At 41.3% G+C, this 14,218-nt stretch overlaps 33 non-coding genes across 33 annotated transcripts; all 33 read left to right on the top strand.

Moving 5' to 3' along the window:
• Nucleotides 1-263: 263 nt before the first annotated feature.
• On the top strand, nucleotides 264-380 carry LOC137505868 (U5 spliceosomal RNA). The gene has a single exon (XR_011020388.1). It is a non-coding gene; the product is annotated as a U5 spliceosomal RNA (small nuclear RNA).
• A 317-nt stretch (nucleotides 381-697) lies between these two features.
• LOC137505867 (U5 spliceosomal RNA) lies at nucleotides 698-814 on the top strand. Its single transcript, XR_011020387.1, has one exon. It is a non-coding gene; the product is annotated as a U5 spliceosomal RNA (small nuclear RNA).
• Nucleotides 815-1,130: 316 nt separating this feature from the next.
• LOC137505284 (U5 spliceosomal RNA) lies at nucleotides 1,131-1,247 on the top strand. Its single transcript, XR_011019904.1, has one exon. It is a non-coding gene; the product is annotated as a U5 spliceosomal RNA (small nuclear RNA).
• Nucleotides 1,248-1,564: 317 nt separating this feature from the next.
• LOC137505297 (U5 spliceosomal RNA) lies at nucleotides 1,565-1,681 on the top strand. Its single transcript, XR_011019917.1, has one exon. It is a non-coding gene; the product is annotated as a U5 spliceosomal RNA (small nuclear RNA).
• A 316-nt stretch (nucleotides 1,682-1,997) lies between these two features.
• LOC137505332 (U5 spliceosomal RNA) lies at nucleotides 1,998-2,114 on the top strand. Its single transcript, XR_011019951.1, has one exon. It is a non-coding gene; the product is annotated as a U5 spliceosomal RNA (small nuclear RNA).
• A 315-nt stretch (nucleotides 2,115-2,429) lies between these two features.
• Nucleotides 2,430-2,546, top strand: LOC137505866 (U5 spliceosomal RNA). Its single transcript, XR_011020386.1, has one exon. It is a non-coding gene; the product is annotated as a U5 spliceosomal RNA (small nuclear RNA).
• Nucleotides 2,547-2,861: 315 nt separating this feature from the next.
• On the top strand, nucleotides 2,862-2,978 carry LOC137505301 (U5 spliceosomal RNA). Its single transcript, XR_011019921.1, has one exon. It is a non-coding gene; the product is annotated as a U5 spliceosomal RNA (small nuclear RNA).
• A 315-nt stretch (nucleotides 2,979-3,293) lies between these two features.
• LOC137505273 (U5 spliceosomal RNA) lies at nucleotides 3,294-3,410 on the top strand. The gene has a single exon (XR_011019893.1). It is a non-coding gene; the product is annotated as a U5 spliceosomal RNA (small nuclear RNA).
• A 315-nt stretch (nucleotides 3,411-3,725) lies between these two features.
• Nucleotides 3,726-3,842, top strand: LOC137505865 (U5 spliceosomal RNA). The gene has a single exon (XR_011020385.1). It is a non-coding gene; the product is annotated as a U5 spliceosomal RNA (small nuclear RNA).
• A 315-nt stretch (nucleotides 3,843-4,157) lies between these two features.
• Nucleotides 4,158-4,273, top strand: LOC137505433 (U5 spliceosomal RNA). The gene has a single exon (XR_011020048.1). It is a non-coding gene; the product is annotated as a U5 spliceosomal RNA (small nuclear RNA).
• Nucleotides 4,274-4,587: 314 nt separating this feature from the next.
• On the top strand, nucleotides 4,588-4,704 carry LOC137505863 (U5 spliceosomal RNA). The gene has a single exon (XR_011020383.1). It is a non-coding gene; the product is annotated as a U5 spliceosomal RNA (small nuclear RNA).
• A 317-nt stretch (nucleotides 4,705-5,021) lies between these two features.
• Nucleotides 5,022-5,138, top strand: LOC137505862 (U5 spliceosomal RNA). The gene has a single exon (XR_011020382.1). It is a non-coding gene; the product is annotated as a U5 spliceosomal RNA (small nuclear RNA).
• A 316-nt stretch (nucleotides 5,139-5,454) lies between these two features.
• On the top strand, nucleotides 5,455-5,571 carry LOC137505283 (U5 spliceosomal RNA). The gene has a single exon (XR_011019903.1). It is a non-coding gene; the product is annotated as a U5 spliceosomal RNA (small nuclear RNA).
• A 317-nt stretch (nucleotides 5,572-5,888) lies between these two features.
• LOC137505296 (U5 spliceosomal RNA) lies at nucleotides 5,889-6,005 on the top strand. Its single transcript, XR_011019916.1, has one exon. It is a non-coding gene; the product is annotated as a U5 spliceosomal RNA (small nuclear RNA).
• A 316-nt stretch (nucleotides 6,006-6,321) lies between these two features.
• On the top strand, nucleotides 6,322-6,438 carry LOC137505861 (U5 spliceosomal RNA). Its single transcript, XR_011020381.1, has one exon. It is a non-coding gene; the product is annotated as a U5 spliceosomal RNA (small nuclear RNA).
• A 315-nt stretch (nucleotides 6,439-6,753) lies between these two features.
• LOC137505860 (U5 spliceosomal RNA) lies at nucleotides 6,754-6,870 on the top strand. Its single transcript, XR_011020380.1, has one exon. It is a non-coding gene; the product is annotated as a U5 spliceosomal RNA (small nuclear RNA).
• A 315-nt stretch (nucleotides 6,871-7,185) lies between these two features.
• On the top strand, nucleotides 7,186-7,302 carry LOC137505295 (U5 spliceosomal RNA). The gene has a single exon (XR_011019915.1). It is a non-coding gene; the product is annotated as a U5 spliceosomal RNA (small nuclear RNA).
• Nucleotides 7,303-7,618: 316 nt separating this feature from the next.
• Nucleotides 7,619-7,735, top strand: LOC137505859 (U5 spliceosomal RNA). Its single transcript, XR_011020379.1, has one exon. It is a non-coding gene; the product is annotated as a U5 spliceosomal RNA (small nuclear RNA).
• Nucleotides 7,736-8,050: 315 nt separating this feature from the next.
• On the top strand, nucleotides 8,051-8,167 carry LOC137505858 (U5 spliceosomal RNA). Its single transcript, XR_011020378.1, has one exon. It is a non-coding gene; the product is annotated as a U5 spliceosomal RNA (small nuclear RNA).
• Nucleotides 8,168-8,482: 315 nt separating this feature from the next.
• Nucleotides 8,483-8,599, top strand: LOC137505300 (U5 spliceosomal RNA). Its single transcript, XR_011019920.1, has one exon. It is a non-coding gene; the product is annotated as a U5 spliceosomal RNA (small nuclear RNA).
• Nucleotides 8,600-8,914: 315 nt separating this feature from the next.
• On the top strand, nucleotides 8,915-9,031 carry LOC137505299 (U5 spliceosomal RNA). The gene has a single exon (XR_011019919.1). It is a non-coding gene; the product is annotated as a U5 spliceosomal RNA (small nuclear RNA).
• A 315-nt stretch (nucleotides 9,032-9,346) lies between these two features.
• Nucleotides 9,347-9,463, top strand: LOC137505398 (U5 spliceosomal RNA). Its single transcript, XR_011020015.1, has one exon. It is a non-coding gene; the product is annotated as a U5 spliceosomal RNA (small nuclear RNA).
• A 315-nt stretch (nucleotides 9,464-9,778) lies between these two features.
• On the top strand, nucleotides 9,779-9,895 carry LOC137505857 (U5 spliceosomal RNA). Its single transcript, XR_011020377.1, has one exon. It is a non-coding gene; the product is annotated as a U5 spliceosomal RNA (small nuclear RNA).
• A 315-nt stretch (nucleotides 9,896-10,210) lies between these two features.
• On the top strand, nucleotides 10,211-10,327 carry LOC137505298 (U5 spliceosomal RNA). Its single transcript, XR_011019918.1, has one exon. It is a non-coding gene; the product is annotated as a U5 spliceosomal RNA (small nuclear RNA).
• A 313-nt stretch (nucleotides 10,328-10,640) lies between these two features.
• On the top strand, nucleotides 10,641-10,756 carry LOC137505267 (U5 spliceosomal RNA). Its single transcript, XR_011019887.1, has one exon. It is a non-coding gene; the product is annotated as a U5 spliceosomal RNA (small nuclear RNA).
• Nucleotides 10,757-11,073: 317 nt separating this feature from the next.
• LOC137505856 (U5 spliceosomal RNA) lies at nucleotides 11,074-11,190 on the top strand. The gene has a single exon (XR_011020376.1). It is a non-coding gene; the product is annotated as a U5 spliceosomal RNA (small nuclear RNA).
• A 314-nt stretch (nucleotides 11,191-11,504) lies between these two features.
• On the top strand, nucleotides 11,505-11,621 carry LOC137505855 (U5 spliceosomal RNA). The gene has a single exon (XR_011020375.1). It is a non-coding gene; the product is annotated as a U5 spliceosomal RNA (small nuclear RNA).
• A 315-nt stretch (nucleotides 11,622-11,936) lies between these two features.
• LOC137505280 (U5 spliceosomal RNA) lies at nucleotides 11,937-12,053 on the top strand. The gene has a single exon (XR_011019900.1). It is a non-coding gene; the product is annotated as a U5 spliceosomal RNA (small nuclear RNA).
• Nucleotides 12,054-12,369: 316 nt separating this feature from the next.
• On the top strand, nucleotides 12,370-12,485 carry LOC137505387 (U5 spliceosomal RNA). Its single transcript, XR_011020004.1, has one exon. It is a non-coding gene; the product is annotated as a U5 spliceosomal RNA (small nuclear RNA).
• A 316-nt stretch (nucleotides 12,486-12,801) lies between these two features.
• On the top strand, nucleotides 12,802-12,916 carry LOC137505325 (U5 spliceosomal RNA). The gene has a single exon (XR_011019944.1). It is a non-coding gene; the product is annotated as a U5 spliceosomal RNA (small nuclear RNA).
• A 316-nt stretch (nucleotides 12,917-13,232) lies between these two features.
• Nucleotides 13,233-13,349, top strand: LOC137505854 (U5 spliceosomal RNA). Its single transcript, XR_011020374.1, has one exon. It is a non-coding gene; the product is annotated as a U5 spliceosomal RNA (small nuclear RNA).
• A 315-nt stretch (nucleotides 13,350-13,664) lies between these two features.
• On the top strand, nucleotides 13,665-13,781 carry LOC137505339 (U5 spliceosomal RNA). Its single transcript, XR_011019958.1, has one exon. It is a non-coding gene; the product is annotated as a U5 spliceosomal RNA (small nuclear RNA).
• Nucleotides 13,782-14,096: 315 nt separating this feature from the next.
• Nucleotides 14,097-14,213, top strand: LOC137505393 (U5 spliceosomal RNA). Its single transcript, XR_011020010.1, has one exon. It is a non-coding gene; the product is annotated as a U5 spliceosomal RNA (small nuclear RNA).
• The last annotated feature ends 5 nt before the right edge of the window (nucleotides 14,214-14,218 follow it).

The following is a 14,218-nucleotide window of genomic DNA, read 5'->3' as shown; positions in this document are numbered from 1 at the left end:
ACCTGGTTTGGCGGGTGCTCATTTGAATATATGCAAAGGAGCCTGCCGCCAGTGTGGTAAGTTTGACTCTTGTGACAGTCAGCTGTTCATAAATGTGTTTATAATCTGCAATTTACTGAGTTTATGCTTTAGCCTACAGCCCTAACCTAGAATCTTCTGCCAACCTTTTTTTTTTAGATATCACTGGCTAATCAATCTTAGATCACCCACAGTTGTTTCGACTGACCCTGGAGCCACCCGAGAGAATAGCCTTACATTGGGTTATGCTCTGTTTTCTCTTCAGAACGTACAAATCTTTCGCCTTTTACTAAAGATTTCCGTGGAGAGAAAGAAAACTGAGTTGTATTTCCAATTTTTGATTGCCCCAGCCTTCTGGGGTTTCTTTGCAAGTATAATAATAGCAGCAAAAATGTATCACGTTGAGCGTGGAACCTGGTTTGGCGGGTGCTCATTTGAATATATGCAAAGGAGCCTGCCGCCAGTGTGGTAAGTTTGACTCTTGTGACAGAGTCAGCTGTTCATAAATGTGTTTATAATCTGCAATTTACTGAGTTTATGCTTTAGCCTACAGCCCTAACCTAGAATCTTCTGCCAACCTTTTTTTTTTTTAGATATCACTGGCTAATCAATCTCAGATCACCCACAGTTGTTTCGACTGACCCTGGAGCCACCCGAGAGAATAGCCTTACATTGGGTTATGCTCTGTTTTCTCTTCAGAACGTACAAATCTTTCGCCTTTTACTAAAGATTTCCGTGGAGAGAAAGAAAACTGAGTTGTATTTCCAATTTTTGATTGCCCCAGCCTTCTGGGGTTTCTTTGCAAGTATAATAATAGCAGCAAAAATGTATCACGTTGAGCGTGGAACCTGGTTTGGCGGGTGCTCATTTGAATATATGCAAAGGAGCCTGCCGCCAGTGTGGTAAGTTTGACTCTTGTGACAGAGTCAGCTGTTCATAAATGTGTTTATAATCTGCAATTTACTGAGTTTATGCTTTAGCCTACAGCCCTAACCTAGAATCTTCTGCCAACCTTTTTTTTTTTAGATATCACTGGCTAATCAATCTCAGATCACCCACAGTTGTTTCGACTGACCCTGGAGCCACCCGAGAGAATAGCCTTACATTGGGTTATGCTCTGTTTTCTCTTCAGAACGTACAAATCTTTCGCCTTTTACTAAAGATTTCCGTGGAGAGAAAGAAAACTGAGTTGTATTTCCAATTTTTGATTGTCCCAGCCTTCTGGGGTTTCTTTGCAAGTATAATAATAGCAGCAAAAATGTATCACGTTGAGCGTGGAACCTGGTTTGGCGGGTGCTCATTTGAATATATGCAAAGGAGCCTGCCGCCAGTGTGGTAAGTTTGACTCTTGTGACAGAGTCAGCTGTTCATAAATGTGTTTATAATCTGCAATTTACTGAGTTTATGCTTTAGCCTACAGCCCTAACCTAGAATCTTCTGCCAACCTTTTTTTTTTTTAGATATCACTGGCTAATCAATCTCAGATCACCCACAGTTGTTTCGACTGACCCTGGAGCCACCCGAGAGAATAGCCTTACATTGGGTTATGCTCTGTTTTCTCTTCAGAACGTACAAATTTTTCGCCTTTTACTAAAGATTTCCGTGGAGAGAAAGAAAACTGAGTTGTATTTCCAATTTTTGATTGCCCCAGCCTTCTGGGGTTTCTTTGCAAGTATAATAATAGCAGCAAAAATGTATCACGTTGAGCGTGGAACCTGGTTTGGCGGGTGCTCATTTGAATATATGCAAAGGAGCCTGCCGCCAGTGTGGTAAGTTTGACTCTTGTGACAGAGTCAGCTGTTCATAAATGTGTTTATAATCTGCAATTTACTGAGTTTATGCTTTAGCCTACAGCCCTAACCTAGAATCTTCTGCCAACCTTTTTTTTTTTAGATATCACTGGCTAATCAATCTCAGATCACCCACAGTTGTTTCGACTGACCCTGGAGCCACCCGAGAGAATAGCCTTACATTGGGTTATGCTCTGTTTTCTCTTCAGAACGTACAAATCTTTCGCCTTTTACTAAAGATTTCCGTGGAGAGAAAGAAAACTGAGTTGTATTTCCAATTATTGATTGCCCCAGCCTTCTGGGGTTTCTTTGCAAGTATAATAATAGCAGCAAAAATGTATCACGTTGAGCGTGGAACCTGGTTTGGCGGGTGCTCATTTGAATATATGCAAAGCAGTCTGCCGCCAGTGTGGTAAGTTTGACTCTTGTGACAGAGTCAGCTGTTCATAAATGTGTTTATAATCTGCAATTTACTGAGTTTATGCTTTAGCCTACAGCCCTAACCTAGAATCTTCTGCCAACCTTTTTTTTTTAGATATCACTGGCTAATCAATCTCAGATCACCCACAGTTGTTTCGACTGACCCTGGAGCCACCCGAGAGAATAGCCTTACATTGGGTTATGCTCTGTTTTCTCTTCAGAACGTACAAATCTTTCGCCTTTTACTAAAGATTTCCGTGGAGAGAAAGAAAACTGAGTTGTATTTCCAATTTTTGATTGCCCCAGCCTTCTGGGGTTTCTTTGCAAGTATAATGATAGCAGCAAAAATGTATCACGTTGAGCGTGGAACCTGGTTTGGCGGGTGCTCATTTGAATATATGCAAAGGAGCCTGCCGCCAGTGTGGTAAGTTTGACTCTTGTGACAGAGTCAGCTGTTCATAAATGTGTTTATAATCTGCAATTTACTGAGTTTATGCTTTAGCCTACAGCCCTAACCTAGAATCTTCTGCCAACCTTTTTTTTTTAGATATCACTGGCTAATCAATCTCAGATCACCCACAGTTGTTTCGACTGACCCTGGAGCCACCCGAGAGAATAGCCTTACATTGGGTTATGCTCTGTTTTCTCTTCAGAATGTACAAATCTTTCGCCTTTTACTAAAGATTTCCGTGGAGAGAAAGAAAACTGAGTTGTATTTCCAATTTTTGATTGCCCCAGCCTTCTGGGGTTTCTTTGCAAGTATAGTAATAGCAGCAAAAATGTATCACGTTGAGCGTGGAACCTGGTTTGGCGGGTGCTCATTTGAATATATGCAAAGGAGCCTGCCGCCAGTGTGGTAAGTTTGACTCTTGTGACAGAGTCAGCTGTTCATAAATGTGTTTATAATCTGCAATTTACTGAGTTTATGCTTTAGCCTACAGCCCTAACCTAGAATCTTCTGCCAACCTTTTTTTTTTAGATATCACTGGCTAATCAATCTCAGATCACCCACAGTTGTTTCGACTGACCCTGGAGCCACCCGAGAGAATAGCCTTACATTGGGTTATGCTCTGTTTTCTCTTCAGAACGTACAAATCTTTCGCCTTTTACTAAAGATTTCCGTGGAGAGAAAGAAAACGGAGTTGTATTTCCAATTTTTGATTGCCCCAGCCTTCTGGGGTTTCTTTGCAAGTATAATAATAGCAGCAAAAATGTATCACGTTGAGCGTGGAACCTGGTTTGGCGGGTGCTCATTTGAATATATGCAAAGGAGCCTGCCGCCAGTGTGGTAAGTTTGACTCTTGTGACAGAGTCAGCTGTTCATAAATGTGTTTATAATCTGCAATTTACTGAGTTTATGCTTTAGCCTACAGCCCTAACCTAGAATCTTCTGCCAACCTTTTTTTTTTAGATATCACTGGCTAATCAATCTCAGATCACCCACAGTTGTTTCGACTGACCCTGGAGCCACCCGAGAGAATAGCCTTACATTGGGTTATGCTCTGTTTTCTCTTCAGAACGTACAAATCTTTCGCCTTTTACTAAAGATTTCCGTGGAGAGAAAGAAAACTGAGTTGTATTTCCAATTTTTGATTGCCCCAGCCTTCTGGGGTTTCTTTGCAAGTATAATATTAGCAGCAAAAATGTATCACGTTGAGCGTGGAACCTGGTTTGGCGGGTGCTCATTTGAATATATGCAAAGGAGCCTGCCGCCAGTGTGGTAAGTTTGACTCTTGTGACAGAGTCAGCTGTTCATAAATGTGTTTATAATCTGCAATTTACTGAGTTTATGCTTTAGCCTACAGCCCTAACCTAGAATCTTCTGCCAACCTTTTTTTTTTAGATATCACTGGCTAATCAATCTCAGATCACCCACAGTTGATTCGACTGACCCTGGAGCCACCCGAGAGAATAGCCTTACATTGGGTTATGCTCTTTTTTCTCTACAGAATGTACAAATCTTTCGCCTTTTACTAAAGATTTCCGTGGAGAGAAAGAAAACTGAGTTGTATTTCCAATTTTTTATTGCCCCAGCCTTCTGGGGTTTCTTTGCAAGTATAATAATAGCAGCAAAAATGTATCACGTTGAGCGTGGAACCTGGTTTGGCGGGTGCTCATTTGAATATATGCAAAGGAGCCTGCCGCCAGTGTGGTAAGTTTGACTCTTGTGACAGTCAGCTGTTCATAAATGTGTTTATAATCTGCAATTTACTGAGTTTATGCTTTAGCCTACAGCCCTAACCTAGAATCTTCTGCCAACCTTTTTTTTTTAGATATCACTGGCTAATCAATCTTAGATCACCCACAGTTGTTTCGACTGACCCTGGAGCCACCCGAGAGAATAGCCTTACATTGGGTTATGCTCTGTTTTCTCTTCAGAACGTACAAATCTTTCGCCTTTTACTAAAGATTTCCGTGGAGAGAAAGAAAACTGAGTTGTATTTCCAATTTTTGATTGCCCCAGCCTTCTGGGGTTTCTTTGCAAGTATAATAATAGCAGCAAAAATGTATCACGTTGAGCGTGGAACCTGGTTTGGCGGGTGCTCATTTGAATATATGCAAAGGAGCCTGCCGCCAGTGTGGTAAGTTTGACTCTTGTGACAGAGTCAGCTGTTCATAAATGTGTTTATAATCTGCAATTTACTGAGTTTATGCTTTAGCCTACAGCCCTAACCTAGAATCTTCTGCCAACCTTTTTTTTTTTTAGATATCACTGGCTAATCAATCTCAGATCACCCACAGTTGTTTCGACTGACCCTGGAGCCACCCGAGAGAATAGCCTTACATTGGGTTATGCTCTGTTTTCTCTTCAGAACGTACAAATCTTTCGCCTTTTACTAAAGATTTCCGTGGAGAGAAAGAAAACTGAGTTGTATTTCCAATTTTTGATTGCCCCAGCCTTCTGGGGTTTCTTTGCAAGTATAATAATAGCAGCAAAAATGTATCACGTTGAGCGTGGAACCTGGTTTGGCGGGTGCTCATTTGAATATATGCAAAGGAGCCTGCCGCCAGTGTGGTAAGTTTGACTCTTGTGACAGAGTCAGCTGTTCATAAATGTGTTTATAATCTGCAATTTACTGAGTTTATGCTTTAGCCTACAGCCCTAACCTAGAATCTTCTGCCAACCTTTTTTTTTTTAGATATCACTGGCTAATCAATCTCAGATCACCCACAGTTGTTTCGACTGACCCTGGAGCCACCCGAGAGAATAGCCTTACATTGGGTTATGCTCTGTTTTCTCTTCAGAACGTACAAATCTTTCGCCTTTTACTAAAGATTTCCGTGGAGAGAAAGAAAACTGAGTTGTATTTCCAATTTTTGATTGTCCCAGCCTTCTGGGGTTTCTTTGCAAGTATAATAATAGCAGCAAAAATGTATCACGTTGAGCGTGGAACCTGGTTTGGCGGGTGCTCATTTGAATATATGCAAAGGAGCCTGCCGCCAGTGTGGTAAGTTTGACTCTTGTGACAGAGTCAGCTGTTCATAAATGTGTTTATAATCTGCAATTTACTGAGTTTATGCTTTAGCCTACAGCCCTAACCTAGAATCTTCTGCCAACCTTTTTTTTTTTTAGATATCACTGGCTAATCAATCTCAGATCACCCACAGTTGTTTCGACTGACCCTGGAGCCACCCGAGAGAATAGCCTTACATTGGGTTATGCTCTGTTTTCTCTTCAGAACGTACAAATTTTTCGCCTTTTACTAAAGATTTCCGTGGAGAGAAAGAAAACTGAGTTGTATTTCCAATTTTTGATTGCCCCAGCCTTCTGGGGTTTCTTTGCAAGTATAATAATAGCAGCAAAAATGTATCACGTTGAGCGTGGAACCTGGTTTGGCGGGTGCTCATTTGAATATATGCAAAGGAGCCTGCCGCCAGTGTGGTAAGTTTGACTCTTGTGACAGAGTCAGCTGTTCATAAATGTGTTTATAATCTGCAATTTACTGAGTTTATGCTTTAGCCTACAGCCCTAACCTAGAATCTTCTGCCAACCTTTTTTTTTTTAGATATCACTGGCTAATCAATCTCAGATCACCCACAGTTGTTTCGACTGACCCTGGAGCCACCCGAGAGAATAGCCATACATTGGGTTATGCTCTGTTTTCTCTTCAGAACGTACAAATCTTTCGCCTTTTACTAAAGATTTCCGTGGAGAGAAAGAAAACTGAGTTGTATTTCCAATTTTTGATTGCCCCAGCCTTCTGGGGTTTCTTTGCAAGTATAATAATAGCAGCAAAAATGTATCACGTTGAGCGTGGAACCTGGTTTGGCGGGTGCTTATTTGAATATATGCAAAGCAGTCTGCCGCCAGTGTGGTAAGTTTGACTCTTGTGACAGAGTCAGCTGTTCATAAATGTGTTTATAATCTGCAATTTACTGAGTTTATGCTTTAGCCTACAGCCCTAACCTAGAATCTTCTGCCAACCTTTTTTTTTTAGATATCACTGGCTAATCAATCTCAGATCACCCACAGTTGTTTCGACTGACCCTGGAGCCACCCGAGAGAATAGCCTTACATTGGGTTATGCTCTGTTTTCTCTTCAGAACGTACAAATCTTTCGCCTTTTACTAAAGATTTCCGTGGAGAGAAAGAAAACTGAGTTGTATTTCCAATTTTTGATTGCCCCAGCCTTCTGGGGTTTCTTTGCAAGTATAATGATAGCAGCAAAAATGTATCACGTTGAGCGTGGAACCTGGTTTGGCGGGTGCTCATTTGAATATATGCAAAGGAGCCTGCCGCCAGTGTGGTAAGTTTGACTCTTGTGACAGAGTCAGCTGTTCATAAATGTGTTTATAATCTGCAATTTACTGAGTTTATGCTTTAGCCTACAGCCCTAACCTAGAATCTTCTGCCAACCTTTTTTTTTTAGATATCACTGGCTAATCAATCTCAGATCACCCACAGTTGTTTCGACTGACCCTGGAGCCACCCGAGAGAATAGCCTTACATTGGGTTATGCTCTGTTTTCTCTTCAGAACGTACAAATTTTTCGCCTTTTACTAAAGATTTCCGTGGAGAGAAAGAAAACTGAGTTGTATTTCCAATTTTTGATTGCCCCAGCCTTCTGGGGTTTCTTTGCAAGTATAATAATAGCAGCAAAAATGTATCACGTTGAGCGTGGAACCTGGTTTGGCGGGTGCTCATTTGAATATATGCAAAGGAGCCTGCCGCCAGTGTGGTAAGTTTGACTCTTGTGACAGAGTCAGCTGTTCATAAATGTGTTTATAATCTGCAATTTACTGAGTTTATGCTTTAGCCTACAGCCCTAACCTAGAATCTTCTGCCAACCTTTTTTTTTTTAGATATCACTGGCTAATCAATCTCAGATCACCCACAGTTGTTTCGACTGACCCTGGAGCCACCCGAGAGAATAGCCATACATTGGGTTATGCTCTGTTTTCTCTTCAGAACGTACAAATCTTTCGCCTTTTACTAAAGATTTCCGTGGAGAGAAAGAAAACTGAGTTGTATTTCCAATTTTTGATTGCCCCAGCCTTCTGGGGTTTCTTTGCAAGTATAATAATAGCAGCAAAAATGTATCACGTTGAGCGTGGAACCTGGTTTGGCGGGTGCTTATTTGAATATATGCAAAGCAGTCTGCCGCCAGTGTGGTAAGTTTGACTCTTGTGACAGAGTCAGCTGTTCATAAATGTGTTTATAATCTGCAATTTACTGAGTTTATGCTTTAGCCTACAGCCCTAACCTAGAATCTTCTGCCAACCTTTTTTTTTTAGATATCACTGGCTAATCAATCTCAGATCACCCACAGTTGTTTCGACTGACCCTGGAGCCACCCGAGAGAATAGCCTTACATTGGGTTATGCTCTGTTTTCTCTTCAGAACGTACAAATCTTTCGCCTTTTACTAAAGATTTCCGTGGAGAGAAAGAAAACTGAGTTGTATTTCCAATTTTTGATTGCCCCAGCCTTCTGGGGTTTCTTTGCAAGTATAATGATAGCAGCAAAAATGTATCACGTTGAGCGTGGAACCTGGTTTGGCGGGTGCTCATTTGAATATATGCAAAGGAGCCTGCCGCCAGTGTGGTAAGTTTGACTCTTGTGACAGAGTCAGCTGTTCATAAATGTGTTTATAATCTGCAATTTACTGAGTTTATGCTTTAGCCTACAGCCCTAACCTAGAATCTTCTGCCAACCTTTTTTTTTTAGATATCACTGGCTAATCAATCTCAGATCACCCACAGTTGTTTCGACTGACCCTGGAGCCACCCGAGAGAATAGCCTTACATTGGGTTATGCTCTGTTTTCTCTTCAGAATGTACAAATCTTTCGCCTTTTACTAAAGATTTCCGTGGAGAGAAAGAAAACTGAGTTGTATTTCCAATTTTTGATTGCCCCAGCCTTCTGGGGTTTCTTTGCAAGTATAATGATAGCAGCAAAAATGTATCACGTTGAGCGTGGAACCTGGTTTGGCGGGTGCTCATTTGAATATATGCAAAGGAGCCTGCCGCCAGTGTGGTAAGTTTGACTCTTGTGACAGAGTCAGCTGTTCATAAATGTGTTTATAATCTGCAATTTACTGAGTTTATGCTTTAGCCTACAGCCCTAACCTAGAATCTTCTGCCAACCTTTTTTTTTTAGATATCACTGGCTAATCAATCTCAGATCACCCACAGTTGTTTCGACTGACCCTGGAGCCACCCGAGAGAATAGCCTTACATTGGGTTATGCTCTGTTTTCTCTTCAGAATGTACAAATCTTTCGCCTTTTACTAAAGATTTCCGTGGAGAGAAAGAAAACTGAGTTGTATTTCCAATTTTTGATTGCCCCAGCCTTCTGGGGTTTCTTTGCAAGTATAGTAATAGCAGCAAAAATGTATCACGTTGAGCGTGGAACCTGGTTTGGCGGGTGCTCATTTGAATATATGCAAAGGAGCCTGCCGCCAGTGTGGTAAGTTTGACTCTTGTGACAGAGTCAGCTGTTCATAAATGTGTTTATAATCTGCAATTTACTGAGTTTATGCTTTAGCCTACAGCCCTAACCTAGAATCTTCTGCCAACCTTTTTTTTTTAGATATCACTGGCTAATCAATCTCAGATCACCCACAGTTGTTTCGACTGACCCTGGAGCCACCCGAGAGAATAGCCTTACATTGGGTTATGCTCTGTTTTCTCTTCAGAACGTACAAATCTTTCACCTTTTACTAAAGATTTCCGTGGAGAGAAAGAAAACGGAGTTGTATTTCCAATTTTTGATTGCCCCAGCCTTCTGGGGTTTCTTTGCAAGTATAATAATAGCAGCAAAAATGTATCACGTTGAGCGTGGAACCTGGTTTGGCGGGTGCTCATTTGAATATATGCAAAGGAGCCTGCCGCCAGTGTGGTAAGTTTGACTCTTGTGACAGAGTCAGCTGTTCATAAATGTGTTTATAATCTGCAATTTACTGAGTTTATGCTTTAGCCTACAGCCCTAACCTAGAATCTTCTGCCAACCTCTTTTTTTTAGATATCACTGGCTAATCAATCTCAGATCACCCACAGTTGTTTCGACTGACCCTGGAGCCACCCGAGAGAATAGCCTTACATTGGGTTATGCTCTGTTTTCTCTTCAGAACGTACAAATCTTTCGCCTTTTACTAAAGATTTCCGTGGAGAGAAAGAAAACTGAGTTGTATTTCCAATTTTTGATTGCCCCAGCCTTCTGGGGTTTCTTTGCAAGTATAATTTTAGCAGCAAAAATGTATCACGTTGAGCGTGGAACCTGGTTTGGCGGGTGCTCATTTGAATATATGCAAAGGAGCCTGCCGCCAGTGTGGTAAGTTTGACTCTTGTGACAGAGTCAGCTGTTCATAAATGTGTTTATAATCTGCAATTTACTGAGTTTATGCTTTAGCCTACAGCCCTAACCTAGAATCTTCTGCCAACCTTTTTTTTTTAGATATCACTGGCTAATCAATCTCAGATCACCCACAGTTGATTCGACTGACCCTGGAGCCACCCGAGAGAATAGCCTTACATTGGGTTATGCTCTGTTTTCTCTTCAGAATGTACAAATCTTTCGCCTTTTACTAAAGATTTCCGTGGAGAGAAAGAAAACTGAGTTGTATTTCCAATTTTTGATTGCCCCAGCCTTCTGGGGTTTCTTTGCAAGTATAATAATAGCAGCAAAAATGTATCACGTTGAGCGTGGAACCTGGTTTGGCGGGTGCTCATTTGAATATATGCAAAGGAGCCTGCCGCCAGTGTGGTAAGTTTGACTCTTGTGACAGTCAGCTGTTCATAAATGTGTTTATAATCTGCAATTTACTGAGTTTATGCTTTAGCCTACAGCCCTAACCTAGAATCTTCTGCCAACCTTTTTTTTTTAGATATCACTGGCTAATCAATCTCAGATCACCCACAGTTGTTTCGACTGACCCTGGAGCCACCCGAGAGAATAGCCTTACATTGGGTTATGCTCTGTTTTCTCTTCAGAACGTACAAATCTTTCGCCTTTTACTAAAGATTTCCGTGGAGAGAAAGAAAACTGAGTTGTATTTCCAATTTTTGATTGCCCCAGCCTTCTGGGGGTTCTTTGCAAGTATAATAATAGCAGCAAAAATGTATCACGTTGAGCGTGGAACCTGGTTTGGCGGGTGCTCATTTGAATATATGCAAAGGAGCCTGCCGCCAGTGTGGTAAGTTTGACTCTTGTGACAGAGTCAGCTGTTCATAAATGTGTTTATAATCTGCAATTTACTGAGTTTATGCTTTAGCCTACAGCCCTAACCTAGAATCTTCTGCCAACCTTTTTTTTTTTAGATATCACTGGCTAATCAATCTCAGATCACCCACAGTTGTTTCGACTGACCCTGGAGCCACCCGAGAGAATAGCCTTACATTGGGTTATGCTCTGTTTTCTCTTCAGAACGTACAAATCTTTCGCCTTTTACTAAAGATTTCCGTGGAGAGAAAGAAAACTGAGTTGTATTTCCAATTTTTGATTGCCCCAGCCTTCTGGGGTTTCTTTGCGAGTATAATAATAGCAGCAAAAATGTATCACGTTGAGCGTGGAACCTGGTTTGGCGGGTGCTCATTTGAATATATGCAAAGGAGCCTGCCGCCAGTGTGGTAAGTTTGACTCTTGTGACAGAGTCAGCTGTTCATAAATGTGTTTATAATCTGCAATTTACTGAGTTTATGCTTTAGCCTACAGCCCTAACCTAGAATCTTCTGCCAACCTTTTTTTTTAGATATCACTGGCTAATCAATCTCAGATCACCCACAGTTGTTTCGACTGACCCTGGAGCCACCCGAGAGAATAGCCTTACATTGGGTTATGCTCTGTTTTCTCTTCAGAACGTACAAATCTTTCGCCTTTTACTAAAGATTTCCGTGGAGAGAAAGAAAACTGAGTTGTATTTCCAATTTTTGATTGCCCCAGCCTTCTGGGGTTTCTTTGCAAGTATAATAATAGCAGCAAAAATGTATCACGTTGAGCGTGGAACCTGGTTTGGCGGGTGCTCATTTGAATATATGCAAAGGAGCCTGCCGCCAGTGTGGTAAGTTTGACTCTTGTGACAGAGTCAGCTGTTCATAAATGTGTTTATAATCTGCAATTTACTGAGTTTATGCTTTAGCCTACAGCCCTAACCTAGAATCTTCTGCCAACCTTTTTTTTTTAGATATCACTGGCTAATCAATCTCAGATCACCCACAGTTGTTTCGACTGACCCTGGAGCCACCCGAGAGAATAGCCTTACATTGGGTTATGCTCTGTTTTCTCTTCAGAACATACAAATCTTTCGCCTTTTACTAAAGATTTCCGTGGAGAGAAAAAAAACTGAGTTGTATTTCCAATTTTTGATTGCCCCAGCCTTCTGGGGTTTCTGTGCAAGTATAATAATAGCAGCAAAAATGTATCACGTTGAGCGTGGAACCTGGTTTGGCGGGTGCTCATTTGAATATATGCAAAGGAGCCTGCCGCCAGTGTGGTAAGTTTGACTCTTGTGACAGAGTCAGCTGTTCATAAATGTGTTTATAATCTGCAATTTACTGAGTTTATGCTTTAGCCTACAGCCCTAACCTAGAATCTTCTGCCAACCTTTTTTTTTTTAGATATCACTGGCTAATCAATCTCAGATCACCCACAGTTGTTTCGACTGACCCTGGAGCCACCCGAGAGAATAGCCTTACATTGGGTTATGCTCTGTTTTCTCTTCAGAACGTACAAATCTTTCGCCTTTTACTAAAGATTTCCGTGGAGAGAAAGAAAACTTAGTTGTATTTCCATTTTTTGATTGCCCCAGCCTTCTGGGGTTTCTTTGCAAGTATAATAATAGCAGCAAAAATGTATAACGTTGAGCGTGGAACCTGGTTTGGCGGGTGCTCATTTGAATATATGCAAAGGAGCCTGCCGCCAGTGTGGTAAGTTTGACTCTTGTGACAGAGTCAGCTGTTCATAAATGTGTTTATAATCTGCAATTTACTGAGTTTATGCTTTAGCCTACAGCCCTAACCTAGAATCTTCTGCCAACCTTTTTTTTTTAGATATCACTGGCTAATCAATCTCAGATCACCCACAGTTGTTTCGACTGACCCTGGAGCCACCCGAGAGAATAGCCTTACATTGGGTTATGCTCTGTTTTCTCTTCAGAACGTACAAATCTTTCGCCTTTTACTAAAGATTTCCGTGGAGAGAAAGAAAACTGAGTTGTATTTCCAATTTTTGATTGCTCAGCCTTCTGGGGTTTCTTTGCAAGTATAATAATAGCAGCAAAAATGTATCACGTTGAGCGTGGAACCTGGTTTGGCGGGTGCTCATTTGAATATATGCAAAGGAGCCTGCCGCCAGTGTGGTAAGTTTGACTCTTGTGACAGAGTCAGCTGTTCATAAATGTGTTTATAATCTGCAATTTACTGAGTTTATGCTTTAGCCTACAGCCCTAACCTAGAATCTTCTGCCAACCTTTTTTTTTTAGATATCACTGGCTAATCAATCTCAGATCACCCACAGTTGTTTCGACTGACCCTGGAGCCACCCGAGAGAATAGCCTTACATTGGGTTATGCTCTGTTTTCTCTTCAGAACGTACAAATCTTTCGCCTTTTACTAAAGATTTCCGTGGAGAGAAAGAAAACTGAGTTGTATTTCCAATTTTTGATTGCCCCAGCCTTCTGGGGTTTCTTTGCAAGTATAATAACAGCAGCAAAAATGTATCACGTTGAGCGTGGAACCTGGTTTGGCGGGTGCTCATTTGAACATATGCAAAGGAGCCTGCCGCCAGTGTGGTAAGTTTGACTCTTGTGACAGAGTCAGCTGTTCATAAATGTGTTTATAATCTGCAATTTACTGAGTTTATGCTTTAGCCTACAGCCCTAACCTAGAATCTTCTGCCAACCTTTTTTTTTTAGATATCACTGGCTAATCAATCTCAGATCACCCACAGTTGTTTCGACTGACCCTGGAGCCACCCGAGAGAATAGCCTTACATTGGGTTATGCTCTGTTTTCTCTTCAGAACGTACAAATCTTTCGCCTTTTACTAAAGATTTCCGTGGAGAGAAAGAAAACTGAGTTGTATTTCCAACTTTTGATTGCCCCAGCCTTCTGGGGTTTCTTTGCAAGTATAATAATAGCAGCAAAAATGTATCACGTTGAGCGTGGAACCTGGTTTGGCGGGTGCTCATTTGAATATATGCAAAGGAGCCTGCCGCCAGTGTGGTAAGTTTGACTCTTGTGACAGAGTCAGCTGTTCATAAATGTGTTTATAATCTGCAATTTACTGAGTTTATGCTTTAGCCTACAGCCCTAACCTAGAATCTTCTGCCAACCTTTTTTTTTTAGATATCACTGGCTAATCAATCTCAGATCACCCACAGTTGTTTCGACTGCTCCTGGAGCCACCCGAGAGAATAGCCTTACATTGGGTTATGCTCGGTTTTCTCTTCAGAACGTACAAATCTTTTGCCTTTTACTAAAAATTTCCGTGGAGAGAAAGAAAACTGAGTTGTATTTCCAATTTTTGATTGCCCCAGCCTTCTGGGGTTTCTTT

Source organism: Hyperolius riggenbachi, chromosome 4 (assembly GCF_040937935.1).
Source record: "Hyperolius riggenbachi isolate aHypRig1 chromosome 4, aHypRig1.pri, whole genome shotgun sequence".
Lineage (NCBI taxonomy): Eukaryota > Metazoa > Chordata > Amphibia > Anura > Hyperoliidae > Hyperolius > Hyperolius riggenbachi.
The sequence above is the reverse complement of the archived record's forward strand: the minus strand, read 5'-3'. Positions and strand labels throughout refer to the sequence as shown.